This window comes from Lissotriton vulgaris, chromosome 3_1, assembly GCF_964263255.1.
Source record: "Lissotriton vulgaris chromosome 3_1, aLisVul1.2, whole genome shotgun sequence".
In the NCBI taxonomy this organism is placed as follows: domain Eukaryota; kingdom Metazoa; phylum Chordata; class Amphibia; order Caudata; family Salamandridae; genus Lissotriton; species Lissotriton vulgaris.
The window spans coordinates 1,206,887,767-1,206,914,955 of NC_141689.1; the positions used below are offsets into that span (position 1 = coordinate 1,206,887,767).

A 27,189-nucleotide genomic window follows, 5' to 3' on the forward strand; every position below is an offset into this window, starting at 1 on the left:
GATTCAAGAAGACAGGACATGCATCTGGTATCAGACCAAACAACTGTCATTTGCTAAGACTAGTGAGAATCCCTGCTAATTTGCTTGCTCCCCTGATCCACTTGGCATAAGAAATCCAAAATTCTTCCTATTTAATACTTATATCAACTATGTAAGCTCTTCTCTTTTTAGCAATGGCACAAATCCTTACCTAACCAATTATTTCAAACACAAGAAAAGGTGGATGGAAAAAGTGGTGGAAGGGTGGCTGCGGAATTTTATTGAATCATAGCACAATCGCTGTACTTTCTCTTGGACTACCAATAAAATACATAGAATGGGTCAGATGTCTTTTTTGGATTTTATAAAATATTCCCTGAATGCTGTTGGCTCTCTTGTGTATATCTAGGCTGTGGGGTTTTGGGTTTAAACCTTTAATAACTGATTAAACCCCACTGAAAGAGAAATAGCCCTCACCAGTGAAAACATGTAAACACTGAAAAAACACCTGCACAACCGCAAACTAAATGCCATTTGAAGAAAGGAAAAAGAGAGGGAAAGAGTCATTTTTTGAAGGGGCTAATACAATGTAACCTTGTTATACAAGCTAGCAGTAAGAAAGACTGTGCTAACATTATTCTGCCTGGGTTTTGTTGTTTAGGGATGCCACTAAAATATTGATTCTTCTTCCTTTTGCTATTTCAGTTTTGTGGTCTTTGGTCTAAAGATGCAGGGTTTAGAAGCATGTTTTAGGTATTGTTTAATTATTTTATAAACTGTAGAGAATCAGGAAATATCAAAATCATATTTGATATTTTGGCTGTGTTTGATTCTTTCACTGATAGGTAAAATGGCTGGTTTCTTAGGAATCTTTCCTATTATGTGTCATCACATTTACCCACAGAGAATGGGTAAAAACCCTTAATACATCACCCCACAGTTTCTAGTGGGTCAGTATTGATAGTAGGTGAATTGCCAACACCTCAGGCTTTAAACATTCAATGTAAGGTATAGTGACAAGTATATGTATAATGAGCGCTATCAGCAAGCATCTGGGATAGTGGTGAAAACATGCCACCAGACTTTTGGAAAATATGAAACGCAGTGTCACTTGGAATGCTCTGCAAAAAAGGTTATTTTCAAGTTCAACAAAGATTGGAGTGATATTGAGTTTGAGTTTAAAGTTTGAGTTTAAAATTATTTTTAAAGCGCACATACACCAGCGGTTTCTTGGCGCTACAACTAACAAAGAACCGGGGCCAGAAGACAGGGGAAACTGCAGAGGTTTAGTCGAAGGACTTCATGAACAGATGAGCCTTGAGGTGTTTCCGAAATTGTGGGTACAGGGTGAGGGTTCGAAGTTCAAGGGGGAGGGAGTTCCAAAGGAGCGGGGCAAGGGTCGCAAATTTCGAGCGTCCCCACTTCTTTCTCCGGTAGCGTGGGATGGTGAGAAGGGACTGGGAGGACGAGCGTAGTTCCCTGGTGGGAACGTAAGGGGTGATCTCAGATGAGATGAACGCCGGTGCCAAGCCCAGTCGGGCCAGGAAGGTGATGGAGGCGAGCTTAAATTGGACCCGGGCCCGCACAGGGAGCCTGTAAAGACTTCAAGAGGGGGGTGGAGTGGTGGAATTTCGGGAGTTTGAAGACCATCCGGGCCGCCTGGTTTTGGATTTGTTGCAAACGCCGTAAGCTATATGCAGGAATACCTGCATATAGGGCGTTGCCGTAATCCAGGCGGGACACTACCATGGCCAAGATGATAAGTTTGAGAGCGGTAAAGGAAAAGAAACGGGACACCCTGCGTATAGTGCGCAGTGATAAGAAGGAATAAGAAACCACAGAGCTGACCTGGGAGTGGAGGGTGAGTTGAGAATTGAGTTTTATGCCTAGGGTTTTAACTGAGGTAGAGGGAACAGGAGAAGGGCCGAGAGAGGGGGGCCAGAACAAAGAGGACCAGGGGCTAGATGAACCACCCGTCAACACCAGCTCGGTTTTATCGGGGTTGAGCTTCAAGTGGTTGTGGTTCATCCAGTCCCGGATATGGAGCATGATAGATTGGAAATTTAGAGCAGAAGAGGGGGAAGAGGACAGATTGAAAACATGCTGGAGGTCATCCGCATAATTAAATACGGCGACCTCCATTTGTTGCAGAGAGAAGATTAGAGGGGCGATATAAAGATTAAACAGAAGGGGAGAAAGGGAAGAGCCTTGGGGGACCCCGCACTGAACTTTCCGGACGTCCGCCGTGAAATCACCCAGGCGGACGGCCTGGGTGCGGTCGCTCAGGAAGGAGGATAGCCAGACCAGAGCGGTGCCCCCGATCCCCGCTGCCTTGACACGGGAAAGCAAGATGGTATGATCCACTGTGTCAAAAGCGGCTGAGAGATCGAGGAGCACCAGGGCCTGGGGCTGGTTGGTATCCATACCCTCCCTGAGGTTGTCCGAGACCGAAATGACAACGGACTCCGTATGCGGGGCGGAACCCGGCCGGGCGGGGGGCAAGAGCTCCTTGCATCTCCACAAAGGAACTCAGAGCGCAGGTGACATGGCGCTCGAGCACCTTTGCCAGAAATGGCAAGAGGGAGATGGGGCGGAAATTAGCAGGGATTGAGGGATCCGCACCGGGCTTTTTCAGGATAGGCACAATAACCGCAGATTTTAAGGGGTTCGGTACCACGCCTTGAGCAAGAGAGCTATTGAGGAGGTGAAGAGGGGGGTCTGGGCAGGTGACGAAGATGTGGCGGAGAATATGGGCAGGACAGGGGTCGAGTGGAGAGCCAGATTTGACCAGAGGTACTAAGGAGGTCAGAGATTCCTTAGTTAAGGGGGGGAGGGTGGTGAGTTCTCCCTTGGGAGGTGGACATTGGGGGTCAACAAAAGAGGGAGAAGGGGGGGGGGATGTTGGCTTTGATGGTAGCTATTTTATGGATAAAATAGTTGTTGAGGGAGTGGCAGAGTTCTTCGGACGGGGCGGGCTTGAGGGTTGTTCTATCCGAGAACGCCAGGTTGTGAACGATCGCAAAAATCTCCTTAGACTGGTTTTCTGCAGCTAGGATTTTGGAGGAGAAGTAGGTGGTTTTGGCCTCCAAGATGTCTTTTTTATATTGGGTCAGGGTGGTGATGAACTCCAGTCGTGGAGTGGGGCAATAGTTTCTCCTCCAAGCCCGCTCCGCGCGACGTACTGCTAATTTGGTGGCCTTGAGGTCTTCATTGAACAACCGGTTGGCATCCTTCTCACACTTGGAAGTAATACGTTTGAGAGGGGCAACAGAATCGCAGCCTGAGGAGAGCCACTGTTCAATGGCCTTAACCTGGGAGAGGGTGGATAGGCCCTGCAGGGAAGGGAGGGAGGTGGTGAGTAGGGAAGAGAGGTCTTCCGGGTTAACTCGGACCCAGGTGTTTTTGGGGCGAGGGGGCTTGGCTGGGGGGTGAATGGGGAGGGAGAATGAGATCAAGTGGTGGTCAGACCATGTACAAGGCGAAATTGAGAGGGACTCCACAGGACAGTTCAGGGACCAGATCTGGTCTAACGTGTGGCCTTTAATGTGGGTAGGGGAATGAACATGGGATGTGAAGTTAAGGGATTGGAGGGTTTCGGAAAATTCTTTTGAGGACGAACATTCAGCTGGGTCAGAGGGCCAGAAGTTGAAGTCGCCAAGAAGTAGAATAGAGGAGTTGTTAACAGTAATTGTAGCCAAAACTTCCAGAAAGTCAGGGAGAAACGGTAAAGGGGATTGAGGAGGACGGTAGGCAAGAAAACAGGTCAGAGGGGGAGTGATGAAGGTGGTGCAGATGACCAGATACTCGGTGGTCGCGATGTCTGGCAGGGACAGGGTTTGGAAAGGAAGGTCGGTGCGTGCGATGACCGCCACGCCGCCCCTACTCTGCCAGTAGGGCGATCTGCCCGAAGGGCATAGTATAGGGCTGGTAAGGTGGCTAGTAGGGCAGGGAGGGAGTCATCGCAGAACCAGGTCTCTGTTAGGAAGAGAAGATCTGGGGCATGAAGGTCTAGCAGAACCGAGAGTTCATGCGCATGGGCAACTGCAGACCGGGTGTTAAGATAGAATGCCGTAAGGGCTTTGGAGGTTGCTGGGAGAGCAATGTCTCTAGGAGAGAGGGAGGGATGGCAACTATAGGAGGGGGGATGTGAGGGGGAGCAGCAGGGGAAAGACCGAGGGAAGAGATGCGAGAGCAGATGGAGGCTGATAGGGACCATGGTCCCTGGAGGCGGCGTAGATGGTCGGGGGTATAGGTGGTGTGCGGGGCGGAGTGACGTGACCCTAGCCCCGGACAGCCATCGTCGCGCCCGCTGCGCCCGTCCGCTGCGCCTCCGGCCCAAACACATCCTTTTATGAGGGAATCAGAGGGAAAGAGGGAAAGGAAGGGGGCGTGGCCTGCAAAGTGGGCAGAGCTTACTCGCTCACGGTGGATGGCGGCAGCAAGGGAGTATTCCCCAAGGCAGCGCCCAAATCGGCTGTCTGGGACCTCTGAAGCAGGCAAGGATCGTGGCAAGATGCCGGTGAGTTCTTAAACACAGCAGTGAAAATACAATTTTAAAAGCAAGTAAAATAAGCAGCGCTCCCGGCTTTCCGCCTCAGGAGTTTGTTAGAAGGACGCGCTAGTGATCAGCGCGCCCTTATAACAGATGTTTGTATTTGCAGGGATTCAGCTACGTATATGAAAAAGTTGTGTGATCACCTGTCAAAATTGATACCCAAGCTTAAGTGATTCCCTGTAGGCGATCTTTGCCAATTGTTAGATGGTATGCTGAAAGCATCTTTCCAATCCTCAGAGGTAATGAGGGATGCTATTGACTTTTGAGCCCATGCACACAAACTAAAGCGAAAATATTTGTCATTTCGTGCTTTGTGCAGCTTCAAAGAAAGAGTCATCCCAACTGTGTTCCTTAGATGATGGTTCTCAGTCCAGGAGGCTATGAATGCTATATTAGCCATGTGGCAACCGTTTACAGAATTTTTGCTGAGAGATGAAGCCAAAGGCAAGAAATGTGAGGATCCTTGGTCGCATATTGATAGTAATGTGAAAAAGTGCACTCTACTGCATTATTAGATTTTTACAAGAAAACATAACTGCTGTAGGGGACATAATAAAAAAAACTAGAGTCTGACAAAATCCTTGTCGGCCAAGTGTTCAACATAATTGGTGTAGATGTGAAAGATCTCCTTGAGAGTAGGCTGGTCGACACCTTTAGTGACTTTGGCACCGCAACATGTTCAATGTTAGAGTGTTTGCCACTTGGTAAGCAATGATTCAGAAAAGGGGGTGGTGATGAACAAAGTGTCTGAATTAAGCAGACCACTCTTACCCAGTCCAAAGATCAGGGCTTGATCCATCACCGTTTTTTTAGCTCACTGCACCATCCCAGCTCAGAACTTGGCTATATGCAAATTAGTCTGACCCTGGCCCAGTGCATCATGGGAACAGGGCAGACCAAACTACCAAGCCAATTCTTGTACTGGGAAGCAAACTTGGTAAGCAAAGCAACGTTGAAGAGCAATTCAGGAACATTTATTTATATGAGAAATGACTTGCAATGATGCATAGAAATCTCCCTTCACCACCAATAGCATTTGAAGTCAATGAAATCTCACGGTGGCACTCTGTACAAGTTCTAGATCCCTTCAGTAAAGGGTAATTTCCTCTGTAGTTTCAAAGGTGCTGCTTCATTTTTGACTGCTTCAATAACTCTGAGAGCATAAGCACCAAGCTTAAAGAAAATGTTGCAGCACCTGCCCTGAGAGTTGCAATCTTCAAGTGCACCAAAGTACATGAAAGCTATGTCTGTGGCCAGAGTTAACAAATTGTGTACTGGCTGTTTTGGCTTTGCCCGTCTCAAGGGCTAATGTTGAGAGGGCCTTTTCACAGAAGTTTACATGGGAAGTAAAGAGCCAGGTCACATGACCAAAGACTCACTGAAGAAGTATTGTATGGTGTACTACAATAAGGTTAATTTGCAAAAATCTGTTTGGACCTCATATACAATATACATACACTGTCTAGATACAATGTTCTATCAGTGCAAAAAGCAAGCAATAATAAAAGCAAAACGTTCCATAAACCCCAGAAAAATACTTTTTCATTTGTTTTTAAGATATTGAAATCACTTGAAAATACTGAAAAAACCCACCAGAATTTACCGAAAATAGAAACTGAAAACAGGAAAGCCTATGTATGTTGCTATACCCAGGATGACAATATCAACCTAAAATAATATTGCATCCACTACATCAAACTAACAATTACATCACAGAGTAAGTACACATGCTATTTTAACGGCATCACTGCTTACATAGACTTACTGTGAAACAATGGGCCAGGTTCACACTGGTTAACTTACACTTTAGTGTAAGTTTACAATTGTTTACAATTCCCAAAGGTATTTTACGAGAGTCCTATCTTTTTATGTGCAGAGACTCTACAGTCATAAATCTACTAACAGTCTCTTGTAAAGATACTATCAATAAAATATCTTTGTGAATGGCAAACAATTGTAAACTGATATAATGGAGACAAATAAAGGAGTGAGTAGCTCCATGGAGCACCTACAGCAGATATCCGCAAACTGTTTGAAACAGTGATTGAAAATTAAGCTGCACTGGTGACACTCTGTACGGAAAACAAAACTTTTAGGGTGCAGATAATCAGAATATGAATGTAGATGGGCATAATAGGAGCCAATTTGGAGGATTTTAAAAAGGCCTCCTCAAGAAACAAGATTAGGGAAGATGGGGTCCCTGAGAGGACTGAGAGACCCAGTGTTGATCCATTATTGGAAAATATTATCCCGAACACCCCAAGCCCAAAGGACTCTCTAAGTTCTTTTCCTCTGAGTGGGAACTGATTTCCTTGGCTCAACCTGGGGCACCGCAGTGGACTATTATTGCCTGACTCCTTCATTACCAGGATTGGCATGTGATCTTACAGGCAGCCAGGTGAAGTTTGCCCCAAGATATGAAAATGCAGCCATTAATTTATACCAGGACTTCACGCTACGTCTGCAGAAGCAAGGGAGAAAGAACTCAATTACATGATGATGTTCCCTGAAAAACCCAGGGTAGTGGCTAAAGGGAAAACATTGCAATTCATTGCCCCAAACGAGGCGTGGGATTGGCTAGCGGGGTAGATACCTGGTAATAGGAGATCACAACACACACGACCAGCCACCACAGAGTTGAACATCGCCTGGGAAGCTGGTAATCATGACACCGGTTGGAGGATGACAAGAACTTGTGCCCTTTGGTGGATAATACTGAGGGATGCCTGTCCAGGGTGGAATAGGATAGCCTGCCAGAGGAGGCCCCCTAGGCCTCCAAAGAGCAATATTCAGGGTTGGACGGAGAAATGTGCTTGACCTGCTGTTGTTCCCAGGTGCAGACTTTTGATGGATGGGGTGCCAGCATGCTAGACGGGCCTTCCGCTACTGGTGACCAACCTGCAGCATATACAGTTTTTTAAAGGCTATTTGAGACTGGGGTTAATGTTATTGAGCTCAGCTGTTGATGCTGACCAGACTACCTTTTTGGAATGCACTAATGTTGGTGGGATAGGGGCTCTGTAAAGTTGGGGGGGCATGTTTTAGTTCACTGTGCAGGGATGCTGTGTGGGGGTTTGCTGTGTGAAGTTATACTGCTCCGTTTTGTTTGTACTATTGTGTATTTCAACTCATGAGAACCAATGATAAGAAGAAAGGCCCAATCCCAAACCTCTCACCCTGTGACATGCTTTGGGGGAGATTAGATTGTCTAATTATTAGCCACGTATGGCGGCCTGTAAAGTATTGAAGTTATTGGCCTGGAATGTTGCTGGGCAGGGTAGTAAAATCAAACAAGAGTTGATACCTCAAATGCAAATTCCCTGATGTAGTGCTGCTCCAAGAGACACACCTACTGGGCAACACTTGCAAAGCACTAGATAGAGGGGGCTACAAGATGATGCACATGGTGGCTATGAAATGGGATGCAGAGGGTTAGGGTTCCTAATTAGGAAAGCAGCTTCCATTGTCCCCCAGCGGCTCTCAACAGACCCATTAGGTAGATTTGTGGCCATCACCGCACTTTGGGAGGGTTTCGCACTCAACCTCTGCTCTGTATATATTTCTCCCTTACTCCACACAATGGCCCTTCCGGAGATGATCTACTGCCACTTCTAGAGGGAACCCTGCTCATGGGTGGAGGCAGGAGACTTCAATTTGAAACTGCAAGCGGAATGGGACATATCATCAAATAAAGGAAATCCAGAGGGAGACTTCAAGACTTCAAGACTTTCTGACAGCTGGGAGGATGATAGACCTGTGGAGGTCACATAACCCACCCAATAGACAATACACTTATTTCTTGGGGTTCATGGAAGCTTCTCACCAATAAACTACCTCATCACCCGGGACAGACAGGCTCATCTCTACTTGGAATGATGTCACTTGGCCAGGGAAATCTCAGATCATACACTGTTATGTGTGGTGCTCTGCAGTAAGTACATTGGTTGAGGCGGGGTGTGGCCCTTTAATCCCTGTCACCCTAAAAACCCCAAAATTGCAAAGAGCCTCAGACAACATACCAACAAATATTTGGCAGCCAGGGAAGGCTCTGTTGCCTCGATGATCACACTCTGGATGGCTTACAAGGCTAAGATCAGGGGACAGGCGGTGTCTCAGTCTGGTGGCGAGACTAAAAAGGAAAAACAAAGACTGATGGATGAATTATAAAAAGAGGACCAAGAGTTTGAGTGCCGACTGCACTCAGGAGCTGACGTTGTTCTCTTGCATAGACTATGCCTTGCACAACAGGAATGTAAAGATCTCACAACTGTAGCAGCACTTGTGCCCCACAATGCCACATTGCGGTGGCTTTGTGATGCTGGGTAGAGAGCTGTAGGCTCCTTGCTCAGCCAGACAGAGGGGACCAGGCACAGTATTGGGTCCTGGGGATCAGGAATGTGGAGGGTGGATGGTTGAGAAAAGTGACAATATTGCAAAAGTGTTTGTTGCACACTATGCCAACCTATACGTGCCCACAGTGGTCACGATGGACGCGGTTGCGAGGGACTTCCTCAGAGATATATAAATGGAGGATAGAATGTACCTGGATGCTGACATTGAGGTGTCTGAGACAGAGGGAGCAGTATGAGACCCACAAACGGAAAAGACCATGGGATCCAATGGGTTCTTGGGGGAGCTTTGTCAAACCATGGCTACAAACGTGGCCCCACACCTGCTTGCTATGTACACAGAGAGTAAACAGAGGATCTGGTGAAGGTATTAATAGTGCAGCTATAATGGGTGATAGGCTACCTGGTACTCCTGATCAATCAGGCCTTATGTCCCATCGCAGTACAAGACTCAACTTCCGGCATCTCCATGGTGTCCTTGGGCAAACGGACAACATGTGTGAAAGTGCTATGGTTTCATCCCTCAACGTAATGACTGCGTTTGATACGCTCTAATGGTGGTACATGGCTGCGGTCTGAGAGAGGCTTGGATTTGGCCCTGTGTACACCCGCTTGGTATGATTCCTAGCCTGGTAGCTAAATTTAGGGTCAGTGGGGCGAACTCTTTGATGTTCCAGCTCCAGAGAGGCATGTGACAGGAATGACTGCTATCACCTCTGATTTTAGCCCTGGCACTAGAACCATTAGTGGCGTGGATCCATCAGGACCCATGGTAAGAAGACTTGAATGGGGAGTCACGTGGGAAGAAAGAGTGTCTTTATATGCTGGCATTATATTGTTTTTGGTGGCCGACCCAGAGGTGTCAATATCCAGGCTTACGTAAATGATTACGAACTTTGGTAAATGTTCAGGCTATGTCATCAATTGGTACAGATCTCAGGTGTACCCAATGAGAGACATGGTGCCAAAGCTGCCGCTAGATTGTAGAATACGGGTTGTAGAGAGAGGATTGTGCTACCTAAGCCTATATGTAGCAAAAGGTACAGAACTATTTTATATGAACAATCTATCCCCTCTTCTGGAAGGGCTAAGAGGTGATATGAAACACTGGTGCCCTCTCTCGCTCTCTTGTTGGGAAGGTCGGCACTCTTAAAAATGATGTCCTTGCTCTGGTTTTGATATGTGCTGCAAAATACACCCTTTGAGATTCCAAAATGGTATTTCAAAGAGACATCACGTTGCTGTGGAACGGCGACCCACACGAATCGCTATATCAAAATGAATCAAATGTTGGAGGGATGGCTGTATAAAATTACTGGATATCCAGAAATTCTTCTGGACAGCCCAACTGATATCAATAAATGACTAGGCTTTCACAGCACAGACGGATCCAGCTTTTTTGATGGACAAGTTATCGCTGGGAGACAAGGGATTTCAAACACCACTATATGGGCGGCGAACCCCGCCTACACTGCCACACACACGAAAATGGTTAATAACTTTGGAAAGACACATTACATCAGAGGATGAGACACACTCACTGTGGAAACTGGCTTTTTATATGATATATCAAAATGTGATACATTGTGTGCAAAGAGTACAGTGGTTCCCTTTTGAGTGGACAGTGGCTTGATCCAGCAAACCCAAAGTGCTCGTCAAAGAGCTAGAGTGGTCAAGCATCCTGAGGCACACTTAAAAGTTTTAAGATATCTGCAAATGAACACAATGGTTAATTAATGATGCACTCGACTCAATAAGGAGATCCACATCAATTTAGAAAAGTAACATGCATCTTTATATATATTTAGGCATCAGAATCAATGTAATCAGGTAAGTACGTTTTTCAATAGAATTACTTTTGTATGTAAAAAGTTGGCAGTGTATTTTTCAGGAGCTGCAATGTTATCTTATGAGAGGAAAACCAAGCATAGCATTCAGGTACAGTACACGACTTACAAGTCCAATCTCAGGGACTTAAGGGGATTGTAGAGCAAGGCCCAAGGCAACACCAGCCAAACACAACCAGCAACACTAGGACAGCTGGGTGCAGGGGTGCAAAACAGTGTTGGATGGCCAATGGAAGTAAATGGAGATCAATCTTCACAAAAAGAGGCTGCAGCCTTTGACTAGGAGACCAGTCGGGTTGAACCAAAAAGGGGATCAGGCCTCATGATGCTCAGGGATGTGGGAACACCTTTGGTTCTCTTCTCCAGGGGCCAGGGGCGACAGATGCAGAGGTGTCCTTAGGTGTTGGGTTTTTCTAACCAGGAGCATTCGTGGTAGAGGGGGCCTGCAAACATAGGCTGCAGTTGTTATCGAGGAATCCACAGTAGGGAAGCTCAATGGAGGCTTTGAGTCTGGAGGGTCTGGGGGCCATGTTGGCACAGTTGGCTCACTTCAGCTTGGGCTAGGAGGCTAGGGTGCAGTGCTAATTTCTGGCATCAGGTTTCTGCAGTCTTGCACCCTCACAGCTCAGTCTTTGGTGCCTGCAAGATGCAGGGGAATAGGTCCACTGTCCTGTTGGAGTTCTTGGTTTCTGGGCAAAGTACTGGAGGGTCTCCCAAGCTTTGGAGACACAGCAGCTTCAAGACAAGTCAGCTTTTCGTGTAATTGTCGAAGTCAGCAGGCAGATCAGCAGGTTGGCGCCAAGTAATGCGCTGGATCTTCTGTTCTTGCTCTTTATGTCCATCTTCTTCTTTCAGAGTGACAAGATCTGCTTCTCTCTTGCCAGTGGCACCCCTGAATACTTAATTTAGGGTGTTAAGGGAGTGTAGGGTAGTAGCCAATGGGCTACTTAGCCTTCGGGTCACTACTCCCCCTAAATGACCACTTCCTGTGGGAAGTGGGCATAAACCTCTCCCAGAATTCCTAAGTGTGATGGTGGCCTACTCTGAAAAATTGTGTCCACTTCAGGTAGCCCCCCATAGGGATGGTACTAGCCTGAGGGTAAGCATGCCTACTCAACTAGCTAATTTTCATGCCTGTCCAGGTGCCACAGGGCTCTGGACAGGTGCGGCCAGCTACCTCTCCTGTGAGGAAAGTCAGACTTGAATTTAAAAGGCTGTGGCTTCTTTGAATCTCCCCTGTCTTGGAATGCTAATCAGCAGGTCATCCTGTGGTAGGGAGTGTGAATACCCTCTTCCCAAGCCGGCTTCTCTCTGGCAGCAGGTTGGCAAGAACCAGTCAATCAACACACCAGAGGCAGGTAGGTTTTCAGGGGCACCTCTAAGATGCATGTATTAATAAATCCAACACTGGCATCAGTGTGAGTTTATTAATATGAGATGCTTGATACCAAACATCCTTATTTTCAGTGAAGCCACCATGTAACTGGGGAGCTTGTTTTCACTAGTGTACAGCACATGTACTCAAAAATAGATACCCTGTTCACTTGTACTGGCAGCAATAGGGCTGACTAGCACAGGGGCATATCTGCTCATGCAGTTATTGTATTGTATTGTAATTGTAATTGTATTTGTATAATTATTACTACCCCTGATGAGGCGTCGAAGTGCGTTTTCCGCGAGTAGCACGCTACTCCGAGACCCATAGAGGATTAGTGTTGAGTTAGTATAGTGAAACATGCAAGTAAATTTTAAGTGGTAGATATGTTAGTTAGTTATTTGGATTCAGAAGGATAGCAGAAGGATAGAAGAGGAAAGAAGATTTGTATTTATATAGCGATTCTAACCCCTGAGCGCTTTTTTTGGCGAGTAGCACGCTACTCCGGAAACCCATAAAGGATTAGTGGTGAAATATGAAAGTAATTTGAGTGGTGGATATTAGTCCATTATTTGGAGTGAGAAGGATAGCGGAGGGATAGAAGGGATATAAAGGTTTGCATTCATATAGCTCCTGTTTCCCCTGATGGGGTGTTAAAGCGCTTTTCTGGCAAGTAGCAGGCTACCATGGATCCCATAAAGGATTAGTGTTGAAAATTATTATAGTGAAATATGAAGTAATTTGAGTGGTGGATATGTTAGTCAGGTATTTGGATTGAGAAGGGTTGGGAAGGGGTAAAAATGGAAAAAGGGTTTGTATTTATATAGCTCTTGTAACCCTGATGTGGTGTTGAAACGCTTTATTGGCGAGTAGCATGCTACTTTAGTTATCCCCTTCGCATGTAATATAATGCACCCTGTTTTGGGGCTGGAAGGCCTGCAGTAGGGGTGACTTGTCTATACTCCATGCAGTGTCTATGGGCATAACACAATAGAAAAATGTTCCTGAAGGAGTTATTTCATACTATTTCTACAATTTGTCAAAGATTGTCGCAGCAGTGAACATGAATTCCAAAGTACTCGAGAGATACATACAATTCATTAGCTATTTTATTGCAATATGTCAAATTGTATTTCATTTGCATACGTATAAATCATATGACATTCCATCTACGGCAACACAAAAGATGTACTGTTACTCAGTTCTTTGACATGTACAGTACTTACTGACACTTTTTGTATACACTATGGATAGTATTTACATATCTACCATATATACATATTGTTCAACAACTATATACACATTTAAATCCGTGATTCTATTTACAAAGAAGTGTCGTATTGTCGACGTTTCGGTCTCATATCATACAAATCACCGAGACCATCATCAGGACACGTGTTGCACCATGAACCTAACACAAAATGATATACAACCAATCAGAATTACATTTATATACATATTCTCGAGAGTACAATATGAATAGTCTGCTCACACCAACCTACTGTGTCTAAACATTGTGCCAAGGGCTTAAAAACTCTATATACACCTATATACACCAATGTAATCCATGTGGTCATGCCCCAAAATGACATGCACCCACACCTCAAGTGAATAAATCCAATATATACACCAAAATACTTACAACAGTGTTACTTCTCTATTCCTACATGACAGAAAACAATAAGAGACCCATCCATTAATAACGTTCATGTCTCACTTGCTATTAACTTATTAAGGAACTTTCAAAACACTCTATCTTACCTTCTGCCTCTTTGTACAATACACTCTAAATAAAATGAAATGAGATGAAAAGATAAGGGGTCATCTACTCATATATTCATAGTAGAAGCATAGGACTCGTGCACCAATGAAATTGGTTACTTATATTTCATAGGCTGTCACAGAGGTGTAATAAATCTTCCTCTTTGGGTCTTTAGTAAATCAGAGCAACGGAGCCACATTAATCTCCTGTTTCTCACCCCCGAATTGGCTAAACTTTTTAACATTTAAATCCATCTGTAATCAGGACTTACTTCGTGTGAACGAACAAATCAACTCGATAACCTTGTGTTTCACCAGAAACAACCGCCAGCCGCTCTCGGCGTTTACCCGGTGTTCATAGTTCACACTCGCGATCACCTGAGCTACAAAGTGACGCGTCCGCCATATTGGGATAATAGATGCTGCCTGCCTCTCCATAGACTACTGCCTAGAGGTCAGGCAGCCTGCATGTAAAGTCTACGTAAAAGCACGCGATTAAATCGTATGAATGAAAATGCATATATTTTGCAATAACCGCATGTCAGGGTCTCAAGCATATTCTAACAACCATATATCGAGACACAGCATTCAACACCACTACATAGTGATATAATTATATAATTGTAAGATCGCCCATTAAGTCAACATGAGCAGCCGTCCATTAGTCCACAGTACCATTATTAAATGGTCAAAAAATGCGATAAACCAAGCCTGGTTATCAGCAGCAGGTATCTCCATTTCACCAATGTAAAGAAACTGCCCCCAAATCATAGTATATCCTAATGCACAAATTGCATAGGGTCATCCAGTACTTAAGATATACCTCAGTTATCATAAAAAATTCAGACAGATATTCTTAGTTAGCGGAGAGTTGACAATACTTGCCATTCGACAAAGGAATTTAATCCCTTGGCAACAGTATTGGCAGACCAAATCCACCTATTTTCTTTTTCTGTGAGCAGACGATCCACATAACGTCTTCTTTTAGATTGTTTTACTGTTTCTAGAACAAACCATTGCATATGACATGGGGAATGTTGTTTTTTAAGATAATGCTCCACCAGAGGTGCTGTTTCAATTTTGCATCTAATTCTTGATTGGTGTTGCATAATCCTTTTCTTAACCTCTTGATTAGTTTTACCTATGTAGTATAGGGAGCATGGGCATTTGATACAATATATAACATTTTTGGTCAAACAATTTGTATGCTGTCTCATAGTCCAGTTTTTACCATTAATACAACAAGACTTTGTTACACACATGGTTTGACATGCTACACAGGATCCGCAGGGGTAATGTCCCACTACGGCCGTTAAACCCCAAATGCTCTGAATTGTTCTTATGGTTGGTTCTTTGTACGCCTTCAAAAGGTAGTCCCTCAGATTACGTCCTCTTTTAAATGCAAATCGTGGTAGTGAAAGCTGAGGTTCAACTTTCTGAATTAAATGCCTATTCTTTGTCACTATCTTTTTGATCAGATAGGATTCTGATCCGAATGTAGTTACACATGTGATAGAGTCATCCATGGCATCTTGTTTTATCTTAGGTTCCAATAGAGCTTGTCTGTCATAGTACCACACTTGTTTCATCGAACGCTTAACTAGTCTGTAAGGGTAGCTACTCGTGGATAGTTTTGTCTGTAATACCTTTGCCTCCTTAAAATAATCTTCACGTCTTGTGCAGTTTCGTTTAATCCATAAAAACTGCCCAAAAGGGAGATTATCACGCAAATTCCGTGGCTGATGACGTGTGTATTTTAATAGTGTATTGCTTGCCGTGGGTTTGGTAAAAAGACTCGTTGATAGTTTACCTTCATCATTCGATACTTTAAGATCTAAGTAATGTATGCTCTCCCTGTCGTATTCTATGGTGAATTGTAGGTTTTTGTTTTGTACATTTAACCAATCATGAAAGTCCTTTAACTTTTGTAATGGCCCTTCCCAAATGAAACATACATCGTCAATGTATCTTAAATATTCTTTGATGTGATGTTCAAAGGGATTGTTTTTCTAGATGACCTCATCTTTAAATGCAGCCACATACAAGTTTTCCACATCCGGGGCAAAAATTGCCCCCATTGCGACGCCCTTAATTTATATATAAGTGTATACAGAGTTTTTAATCCCTTGGCACAATGTTTAGACACTTAGTAGGTTGGTGTGAGCAGACTATTCATATTTTACTCTCGAGAATATGTATATAAATGTAATTCTGATTGGTTGTATATCATTTTGTGTTAGGTTCATGGTGCAACACGTGTCCGGATGATGGTCTCATTGATTTGTAGGATATGAGACCAAAACGTCGACGATACGACACTTCTTTGTAAATAGAATCACGGATTTAAATATGTATATAGTTGTTGAACAATATGTATATATGGTAGATATGTAAATACTATCCATAGTGTGTACAAAAAGTGTCAGTAAGTACTGTACATGTCAAATAACTGATTAACAGTACATCTTTTGTGTTGCCGTAGATGGCATGTCGTATGATTTATACGTATGCATATGAAATACAATTTGACATATTGCAATAAAATAGCTAATGAATTGTATGTATCTCTCGAGTACTTTGGAATTCATGTTGACTGCTGTGACAATATTTGACAAATTGTAGAAATAGTATGAAATAACTCCTTCAGGAACATTTTTCTATTGTGGTATTGATTATACCCAGTTCCTTGGGAATATTGGGTTACCCTATTAATTTTGAAGTGTCTGTGGGCATGGCACACAGGCTGTGTGCCATGTTGTGTTTTCACTTTTATCTGCACCAAGACTTGCAGCATGCAGCAGCAGTCTGTATTTGTTTGGTGAGGGGTCCTTTAGGGTGTTACAATGTGTGCTGCAGCCCTCAAGGACTCTCTTTTGCCTCCCTGACCTAGGTACCAGGGCTACCACTTACTAGGGACTTATAGGGAGTACCAAAGGTATTGCCAATTGGGGATAAAACAGCACAGTTTTGAGAAAGAGATCTAGCACTGTAGACTTGGTTAGGAGAGACCCAGTGCACTTACAGTCAAAATCACATGAATTACCAGGCAAACAATGGGTGTGACCATGTCAAAAAGGGGCACTTTCCTACACTCAGACAGATGACACCACTATGGGATGCAGCTGCCTTGGGACCTGAGGAGGAACTACATGGATTCCATACCTGGGATCTGTTGGGTATCCCAACACTGGGTGATCAATGGAAGAGAAGGGTGTAGTGCCTCTAACAGATCTGGTGAAGGAGTATAGTCTGGCATCTAAGGAGACATTTCACTACCTACAGGTATGGCACACCTTGCAAGACCTCATGGCGCAATGGACAATACTAGCAGAGTCCAACTCAATGGAAGATAGACTACTGGAAGACCTCATGACCAGGAAAGCCAAGTCCCTGACATATAGAAAGATACAAAACGGCTCTTCCAACACTAAGCTTGAGCTGAGGACCAAAGGGAAAGGGGATGTGGGGATCCTTGAAGATGAGGAATGGGAAGAAGCACTGAGAGGCCTGAGGGACACAGCAATAAGATCCAGTTTCCGAGTGGTACATCTTAGAATACTACATCTCTCTTACAACTCTAGAACAACACTTCAGCAAGTCGGGAGGGCATTGTTTAGATTATGTATACAAGGTTGCAGAGAAGAGGGTACAGACTTCCATATACCATGGGCCTGCCCCAAATTCAAGGGAACTGGGAAGAAATCGCAGACCACCTGAGTCAGTCAGGTGGTGTTGGCTTGAATGGGTAAGCAAAATAATATATCCTGAACATATGCTGTGGCACCGTGATATCAGAAGATTTGGACAGTGTTGGGACTTAGTGTAGCAAAATTGGATATTGCCCAATGATGGGTGTTGGAAGAATCCTGGAGGTTAAAGGCTGGAGTAAATATATGGACAGGTGTATGCTTGCTGAAAAAGTGGTGTACAACAGCAAAGGATGTCCCCAAATATGGGAACAAATATGGTGCAATTGGGAGACCCGCCATATTATTATCATGGACAAGGAAGATGGTAAGGGGGGAGGAGGGTTTGATAGCACCTGTGGAATCCTCAGACATGAGATGGTTACTGTATGTAAACTGTAAGGAAGTGGATGAATATGCTCATTGTTACTTGGTTCTTCAAATAAAAATGACAAAAAAATAGTAAACGTACACAAATGTGTACGTTAAGCTCTGTGAATCAGGGCCAATGTATAAATATAGGGACTTTAACAACAGGTATAGCCTGAGGCATAAGGGCTATATATGGTACCCCTTGCAGTACATTTTTATGGATATTGCAAGGCACTGAGGAGTTCCATGTTCATGTGGAGGCACAAGGCCATGAACTATATGGTGTAGAGACAGAATATTGAGTACAAAATGTCGAGGTGCACAAATATCTAGTTTGAAATATCATGCGTCAGAAATATTGACAGCAATGACGCGCTGTTGCTGAGTGAGCGCGCGCAGCAATCCCGATAATTCTGTATGCAAGATGCCAAGATACTTTAAGTCTCAACTTATAATCATTAACAGGAAAGAGGCTCTGGATATGCCCATGGTTTTATGACCATCACCCCCGTTCCGAAAGTAGACAAGACGCATTTTTAACTCTGTTGCTGACGCAACATGTCGGAGAAGAAGTCAGACAAGGTACCAGTTACTTTCCTTGATGTTGCTGCCTATTTCTCTGCGGAAGAGTGGAAACTTTTACATGAATGGCAGACGGAGCTTTACAAGAATGTGATGAAGGAAATTCAACAAGCTTTCCTTTCGCTGGGCCCCCTCATTGCTACTGCTGTTTTTTCATTAAGAGATTCAGAAGAGGAAGAGCGCTGCCCTTTGAACAATCGGTGCCACAAGAGACGGATCAACAATAATTGCTCCACAAGATATCCTTCTCCTAATGCTTATAATGGTTCCAGTATGCAGGAAGAGTCAGCTGTGATCGTCGAAAGTCATCTGCGGGAAGCTGATGAAATCTGCATTGAGCCCGCTCAGCAGGGGATATGGTTGTAGTACCAGATGCTTCATTGATGATTAAAGAAGAGGAAGACGCTAATGGCACAGACCATCAGGGCTCTGAGCAAAATGATGACTTAAGTAGACGTGCAGTTGTATCATTCAGTATTAAAGAAGGAGAGGATCCCTTTGCCCACGATCACATGGAAACCATGAGTCGAACAACAGGATATGGAAGTATGAACAAAGAAAGGGATGTGAGATTTTCTGCTGTTTGTTCTGAAAACACAAATCCATTTGCGACAATATCTTCAAAAGCGAAGATAAAGATACTGCAGAAACTTGATCAGGGAACACACTCCGGAAGCCAGCTGTGGCTAGAAAGTAATCCGGAACTTGACGTAGAGAGCACTATCCACAATAAAAGTAGTTTGAGTCTGGAACATTCAAATTCACATCAAGGAATTACCAGGGAAGAATCTAGTGATGTCTACAACGGATTTGAGGCCACTCTGAACATTGAAAATCTTCTTATTTGTCAACCAAACGCCCCAAGAAACAGTCTGCCATATGTGTTTTATGACTCTAAAAATGTCACTATTAAGCATCATTTTCGCAAACACAGGAGAAAGCACACATTTGAAGTCTCCGAAATTGAGAGACCATATAACTGTTCTGAATGTGAGAAAAGGTTTAGACAGAAAGGATCTTTTATTGAACATCTGAGGACTCACACTGGACAAAGACCATATCAATGTGCTGACTGTGACAAAAGCCTTAGTCGGAAGAGATCGTTGATCGTGCATCAAACTATTCATACAGGGGTGAGGCCCTACCACTGTAGTGGATGTGAAAGATGCTTCAGTCTAAAGCACAATCTTACTTCACACAGAAGAATATGTAGACCTTAGCCCAAAGAACGAGACATTATCACTAACCTAACCATTGCGGAATGCCTTTTGAAGCACCTGTGTTAGGAATGCTTGCAGTGGAACGAAAATTAGTGTGTATATTAGAACCTCTGCAGAATATCACCCTGCAAAACATCAAACTAGATTAACAGCTCCCGATGAGTAGACATCATATGTGCATGCCATTTGGAGGGCTACATGCATCATTATTTCTGTATGTAATCACTGTAGGATTCAATCTATGTCTAACAGTGGTCTAATAAAAACACAACGCAAACCTGAAGAAAAAAAAAAGAAATATTGACAGCAAGAATATCGAGGTTGAGAATATCGAATTCAGGTAAGTAATATTGATTATAAAAATATCGAAGTGTTTAATATCGTTTGCAAAAATATAGTTGTTAAAAATATCTTTTTGTACTATTGTTATGCATTTTAGTATATATTTTATATTCATGTAATGTCTATTTTTGTGTATAAGAATTGTTTGTATTTTTAATATATGTGTTACATTTTTGCAGTTATTAAAACAAAAATGTTTACTTTTCACTTTTAGTTCTCTAGCAGGTTGTGGGTTTATAGGGAATAGGGTAGGAAGTAATTTATTTATATTAAATTTATTCATATTTTTCTAATATGAATTTTGCACTTTTAGTTCAATAGCGGGTTGTGGCATTCGCTCCGTGAAGCTCTTGGGTAGTTTCCCTTGGGCATGAATGGCTCAGGTACGGATTTTATGGTGGCCGATAATTTCCCACTAGGGACAGATTTTAGACCTTAGGTGCCTTTGAGTTTAGGAAGGTTGGGACCGGCTGGTCCCTCTGTTCCATGGTAAATTTCTGATTCTTGCTTTTATCAATTTTCTTATTACATTATCACTTTTGCACTTTTTTCCAATTCACTTATTTTTCACTTGTTATAACTTTTTCATCACTTTGATACACTAGGAATTTTGGTCTGTGTGCTGCTGCCCTGCATAAATTGAAGTTAACGAAATCTGGGAAATTGAGTCGAACTAGGGCATGCATATCCTATTTCATGTGGAGCAATAGGTTGAGGATATCCATCAATTTGGCTTTGCATTCATTGCCGGCAGTCCTCATTGATTGGGCAATTGTCCGTGATCCTTAACCTTAGATGAATCAATCAGGACATTTGGTGGCATAATATGATTTATATATATGTTAATGTAGTTTTACATTGACATTGGGCACCTATGTTTATTTTTACAGCACTTGCATATAATTACTGATGGTGTGATCTCACGACTTACAATATGGTAATTTTGTATTGTAGTCGGATGCAATTGTACATATGTGGATAGACAGAAATGTATGTATAAATGTATAATTTTGCATACAATGAATGTATCCATACTTTCTTTGCCCCTGAGACATGCATTTGCTATGAATTGGACATTATTGAAATTCTTTTCTGTATTTTATGTTACGATGTACATTTGTTTTTCGTATTATCATGAATTTTTCTAGGAAACACATTGATTATTTATACATTGTATTCAAAACTTTATTTATAATCAGTTGAGAGATTGGTTTTCCAGTTAGGCGGCGGACTCGATGAGTATGTCTTCTGTTTCCATGATTGTAAAGTGTTATGTCTTTAAAAATGGCAATGCTGCAGCCCGACATTTGCACCTGACGAAAGCCGACAGGCTGAAACGCGTTGTTCTTTGTGCACAATAAACCTTCTGGTGCAGATTCTTGGTGTGCCGCCTTATTTCATACCGGAAAGGACTGTGATGCATATATATATATATATATATATATATATATATATATATTACCTACTGGCGGTCGCCAGTAGGTAGTTATAGTTAAGATTTTTTTCTATGTTAAATCTCAAAATTCTATTTGGAATAACTTTGGCGCCGGTTGACGAATCTGCCTGAAAATTTCCTCAAAATGGCCTCGTCGAGCTCCGGTCCTTGCTTGAAAGTTTGGGGGGGATGTGTCAAGCGGGGGCTGAGATAAAAGGGGGGTCCCAAAACGCATTTTCCCCATGTTAATTTCCATAGGGCGGTCGACCTCACTTTTAGCCGGAACGGCTGAATGGATTTCCATCAAATTTTGTAAAATTGTAGGGACTGGTAGCCCGATGTGCCTTTGCTATGTCTCAAGATATGTGCTCCAGTGGATTTTGAGTATTTAGGTTCAAAAAAATATATATATCTATAGGCGCGCCCCGGTACGCGCACCGGGGAGCGCACCGGGCGTGCCACTTGACTTGCGCGCGGAAAGCTGATTGGCTCACTGGTGTCTGTAAACATTCGAAACAGTCCGGAGCGGCCGCCATCTTGTGTCTCGGTAGAATTGAGACACAAGAGGTGGCAAAAATCAAAGGGGGAAATGAGCAAAAGGGGGCAGGGTACAACCCCCTGACCCCCTAGGTTTGATGTGGGCGCAAAAAAAGGGTCCCGTAGGACAAATAACAATTTTCGATTTTCGCGGGGGGAGCGCCAGGTACGCGTACCGGGGAGCGTACCATGGAGAAAAAAGAATGACACTTTTTAAAAAAAAAATAGCATTTTTTTATAAATTGGAGGTAGTTCTGAAAATAACTTTTTTTTGTTTTTGTTGTTTTATATTTTTTTATACTTTTTAAAACGATTTTATATTTTTTTGGGATATTTTTCAGGGGAATAACAAAAACAGGGATTCAAAAACTGCTCAACGGGAGCAAAAAAAATTGAAAATGTAGGTTCTGGGAGAGCAGCGGTGTTCCTGTCTCTTTATAGCAATGAGTTCAACACTCTGCTCCCCATAACAGAGCAGTTCGTCACAGTCCACGCATAGAAATTTAATGCCTGCAAAGACCGGCTGTACGTTAGGGACCATTCCTTCACGTGTTGTTCCTGAAGGTGTTGCTCCACCAGTGGAGGTGCTGCCGCCATCTCTTGGTAAATTCCGTGCCAGCTCCCTGACACTCTCCCTGGAATAATTATTTGGGTGTCTTCTTTTGACATGCCTAATTAAATTGGCATTTCCAAAGCTATATTTTTTTAGAGGATTGCCTCTGGATAAAATACTGCCACATATTTTGCAGGTTACTTTACCAGCATTAACTTTTCTTTGTCCTTCAGGGATGTCATAAAATTTCCAGATGAAGTGGTTCTTTTTTTTCTGGAGAGGAGGGTCCTCAGGCAAAAAAGCATCTGAATCACTGCTGGATGACTCCCTTGCAGCCATTGCTGTAGATCAGGAAAATTATGAGAAAATACACAGAACACCTCTTGCTCTCTCCAAGTGCAAATCAATAGTGAGAGAAATGGGTGAGTTTCTCAAAATTTTGAAAAAAAAACTTCTGAACCAATGAAAAGTGTTATTTTAAAGTCACATGGCTTGACGCGCTTACGCTACGCGCCCTTGGGCGCGTCCCGGGTGCGTAGAGTAAGCGAGTCAGGTGCTTACGTTGCGCGATCGTATACGCTTGGGCGCTTATGCGGTGCGTCATAAGACGCATCTCGCGGCTATGCGATACGTGTCTTATGACGCAAGGCGTGGCGTGGCGGCTACGCGATACGTCACGATATGGTTTTCGTTTGCGGCAATAGCGCTATCGGGACGCTCACCGGTACGCGCCCCGGGGCGCGCCGTAACATTGCGCTTACCGTTGCGTTCACCGGTACGCGCCCCGGGAGCGCCTCGGGGTCAAAAATTATTTTAAAAAAATAACATATTTATACAATATAAAATTCGTTTAAAAATGTTACACTTTTTATACCTATAAATATTTGCTATTAAAAAACCATTGAAATTCACTGAAAAAACCATAGGTTTCACACCAGTTATAGTTACCTGGAAATTTTACTGACATAAAACCATTGAAATTACACGTTATAGTTAGTTGGACTCACTATAACTTGCGCGTGCAATGCACTGCTGATGACGTCACATATTACATCACTCATGACATGGTCAGTGACATCACTCATGACATCACTGATGAGACCATCCTTGTAACAGAGTGACAGACCTCCTTTCACTGTAATGTAACCCTGGAAACACATATTCCAAAATAGAAAAAAAAAATTAAAAATGGAGATACCCATACCAGTTACAACAACCAATTCAATAATTCCACCATCTATATACACTCATTGACCAACAGTTCTATATAGTCACTCATACATATACTCACTCATCATATGTAGTGATACACCTATACATCCTGTTACACACCGACAGTCATCCAAAAGATACTCTCACACATACTCACACATGCAAATAAACTATTGAACATCCATTTATTTGCATATACAGCTATACACTCACTACCACCTTACTAATAAGGAAACTTACACATACTTACTCTCTTAAACAATCATTTATAGAAAAACATACTTATTTAAACAGGAACTCTTACAATCCCTCACTCTCACATATACTCACTTATATACATCAATATTCACATGTAGTAGATTAAGTCATATGTAGTTACTGATAAAGACTCTAGTGAGACAGTCATTCACTCACTAACACACACATATACACACTCATCCACCCATACAGTCCTGCACATATGCTGTCTTCAAAACACATGCAAGCAGAGAGTCAGTCACTCATGCATCTATGTGCTGAGGAATACCCCCACCAAACCATATAGACACTCATAATGATATTAAAACAAACATCTAATAACCCATATACACACACATGTAGCTAATCACCAACCCATGCAGCCACTTATAAACAAAGTGAAACACAAATACATATATTTTTAAATATTTAAACATTACTTGTTAATAGATGTATTCACTAAAATACACTTAATAAGCCAGTTAACCAATCAATTTTTTTTTTTTTAAAACATCCATGTAAACTCTTATTAAAACATTTATTCTTCAAGCAACTTTTACATATACATATATAACACATATTTATTTTTTAAAAATACACACATTCACTGGATGGTCTCATCAGTGATGTCATGAGTGATGTCACTGACCATGTCATGAGTGATGTAATATGTGACGTCATCAGCAGTGCATTGCACGCGCAAGTTATAGTGAGTCCAACTAACTATAACGTGTAATTGCAATGGTTTTATGTCAGTAAAATTTCCAGGTAACTATACCTGGTGTGAAACCTATGGTTTTTTCAGTGAATATATATATATATATATATATATATATATATATATATATATATATATATATATATATAATATCCAAAGAAAAGAGTAAAAACACAAAATAGAAAGGGTTTACTTGTACTGAAGATAATTAAAAAGGATACAAATCAAACTATCACTAGGTACATATTGGGTTTTAACTTCTCACATAAAAATGTCAGAAAAGCTAAAAGAGAAAATTATAATATTATAAGAAGACATGACGATCTAAAGGATTGTATTACAGAACATCCAAAACGTACATATAGGAAAACCATACTCCCTTGGCAATCTTTTGACAGAGTTATTTCTCAGCTCGAGAAAGAGATAGAGGAAATTGCTTTGGAGAACAGGCTTTTATAAATGCAAATATATTTATGTGTATATATATATATATATATATATATATATATATATATATATATATATATATATATATATATATATTACCTACTGGCGGTCGCCAGTAGGTAGTTATAGTTAGGATTTTTTTCAATGTTAAATCTCAAAATTCTATTTGGAATAACTTTGGCACCGGTTGACGAATCTGCCTGAAAATATCCTGAAAATGGCCTCGTCGAGCTTCGGTTCTTCCCTGAAAGTTTGGGGGGGATACGTCAAGCGGGGGCCGAGATAAAAGGGGGGTCCCAAAACGCGTTTTCCCCATGTTAATTTCCATAGGGCGGTCGATTTCACTTTTAGCTCTAACAGCTGAATGGATATACACCAAACTTGGCAAAATTGTAGGGACTGGTAGCCCGATGTGCCTTTGCTATGTCTCAAGATATGTGCTTCAGTGGATTTTGAGTAATTTAGGTTCCAAAAAATATATATATCTATAGGCGCTCTCCGGTGCGCGCACCGGAGAGCGCTCCAGGCGCGACACGCGACTTGCGCGCAGAAAGCTGATTGGCTCTTGGGTGTCTGTAAACATTCTAAACAGTCTGGAGCGGCCGCCATCTTGTGTCTCGGTAAAATCGAGACACAAGGGGTTTGAAAAAAAAAGGGGCAAATGACCATAAGGGGGAAGAGTAGACCCCCTCTGACCCCCTAGGTTTGATGTGGGGGCTAAAATAGGGTCCTGCGGGGCATTAAATTTTTTTTTTTTCGATTTGCGCAGGGAAGCGCCTGGTACGCGCACCGGGGAGCAAAGCACGGGGAAAATCCAGGACCATATTTATGAAGGCCTTGCGCTGCCAGTTTTGCGCCACCTGTGTGTCACTTTTTGTGACGCACCAGCGGTGTAAAAAAATGCGCCTTGTTACGCTATATTTAAAAAGTGACGCATCTATCTAGATGCGTCACTTTTTAAATATAGCGCAACGAGGCACATTTTTTTACACTGCTGGTGCGATGCATCACTTTTCTGTGCGCACTCCTTATGACATTCCAGACGTGTCATATTTAATGTATGACGAATCATGTTGCAAGGAGATACAGATACGTCAGTATTTCTGACATATCTGTAAACATAAAAGTGACGCGAGGCAGGCGCAAGATTTTGACGCAACAGCATCCTAAAAGTGACGCAGTGAAATCTCATAGATTTCAGTACGTCGTTAATACCAAGCTTTTTGCGGGGGAATGCCCCCTCTGCATACATTATACCTGACGCAGATATAATGTGGCGCAGAGTTTTAAAAAGTGACCCATGTACCTAGATGCGTCACTTTTTAAAAATAGCGCAACGAGGTGCATTTTTTTACACCGCTGGTGCGATGCGTCACTTTTCTGTGCGCACTCCTTACGTCATTCTAGATGTGACATATTTAATGTAAGACGAATCATGGCGCAAGGAGTTACAGATAAGTCAGTATTTTTGAACTAAAAGTAAACATAAAAGTGACGCATTGCTGGAGTGCGTCACAAAAGTGATGCAACTCCAGTAATGCGTCCTTTCACGTGGGGAAAGCACCATCGCACCAGCGGTGAAAAAAAATGCGCCTCATTGCGCTATATTTAAAAAGTGACGCATCTAGGTAGATTATCTACGTCTATGAGATTTCACTGCGTCACTTTTAGGATGCTGTTGCGTCAAAATCTTGCGCCTGCTTCACAGCAGGTGTTAGACTGACGCAAGACCTTTCACATGGTGCTTTTTCCATGTGAAAGGACACATTACTGGAGTTGTGTCACTTTTGTGACGCACTCCAGCAATGCGTTACTTTTGTGTTTACAGATACGTCAGAAATACTGACATATCTGTAACTCCTTGAGACATGATTCCTCATACATTAAATATGACATATCTGGAATGTCATAAGGAGTGCGCCCAGAAAAGTGACGCATCGCTGTTTTCACGTAGCGATGCGTCACTTTTCAGAAATGAGGCC

At 42.7% G+C, this 27,189-nt stretch overlaps 1 protein-coding gene and 1 pseudogene across 1 annotated transcript in view; one reads left to right on the plus strand and one right to left on the minus strand.

Moving 5' to 3' along the window:
* LOC147727649 (cysteine-rich protein 1-like) overlaps nucleotides 1–27,189 on the minus strand; it is a 501,069-nt gene that overhangs the window by 429,772 nt on the left and 44,108 nt on the right. The window lies entirely within an intron of this gene.
* On the plus strand, nucleotides 18,366–19,726 carry LOC147727650 (uncharacterized; annotated as a pseudogene).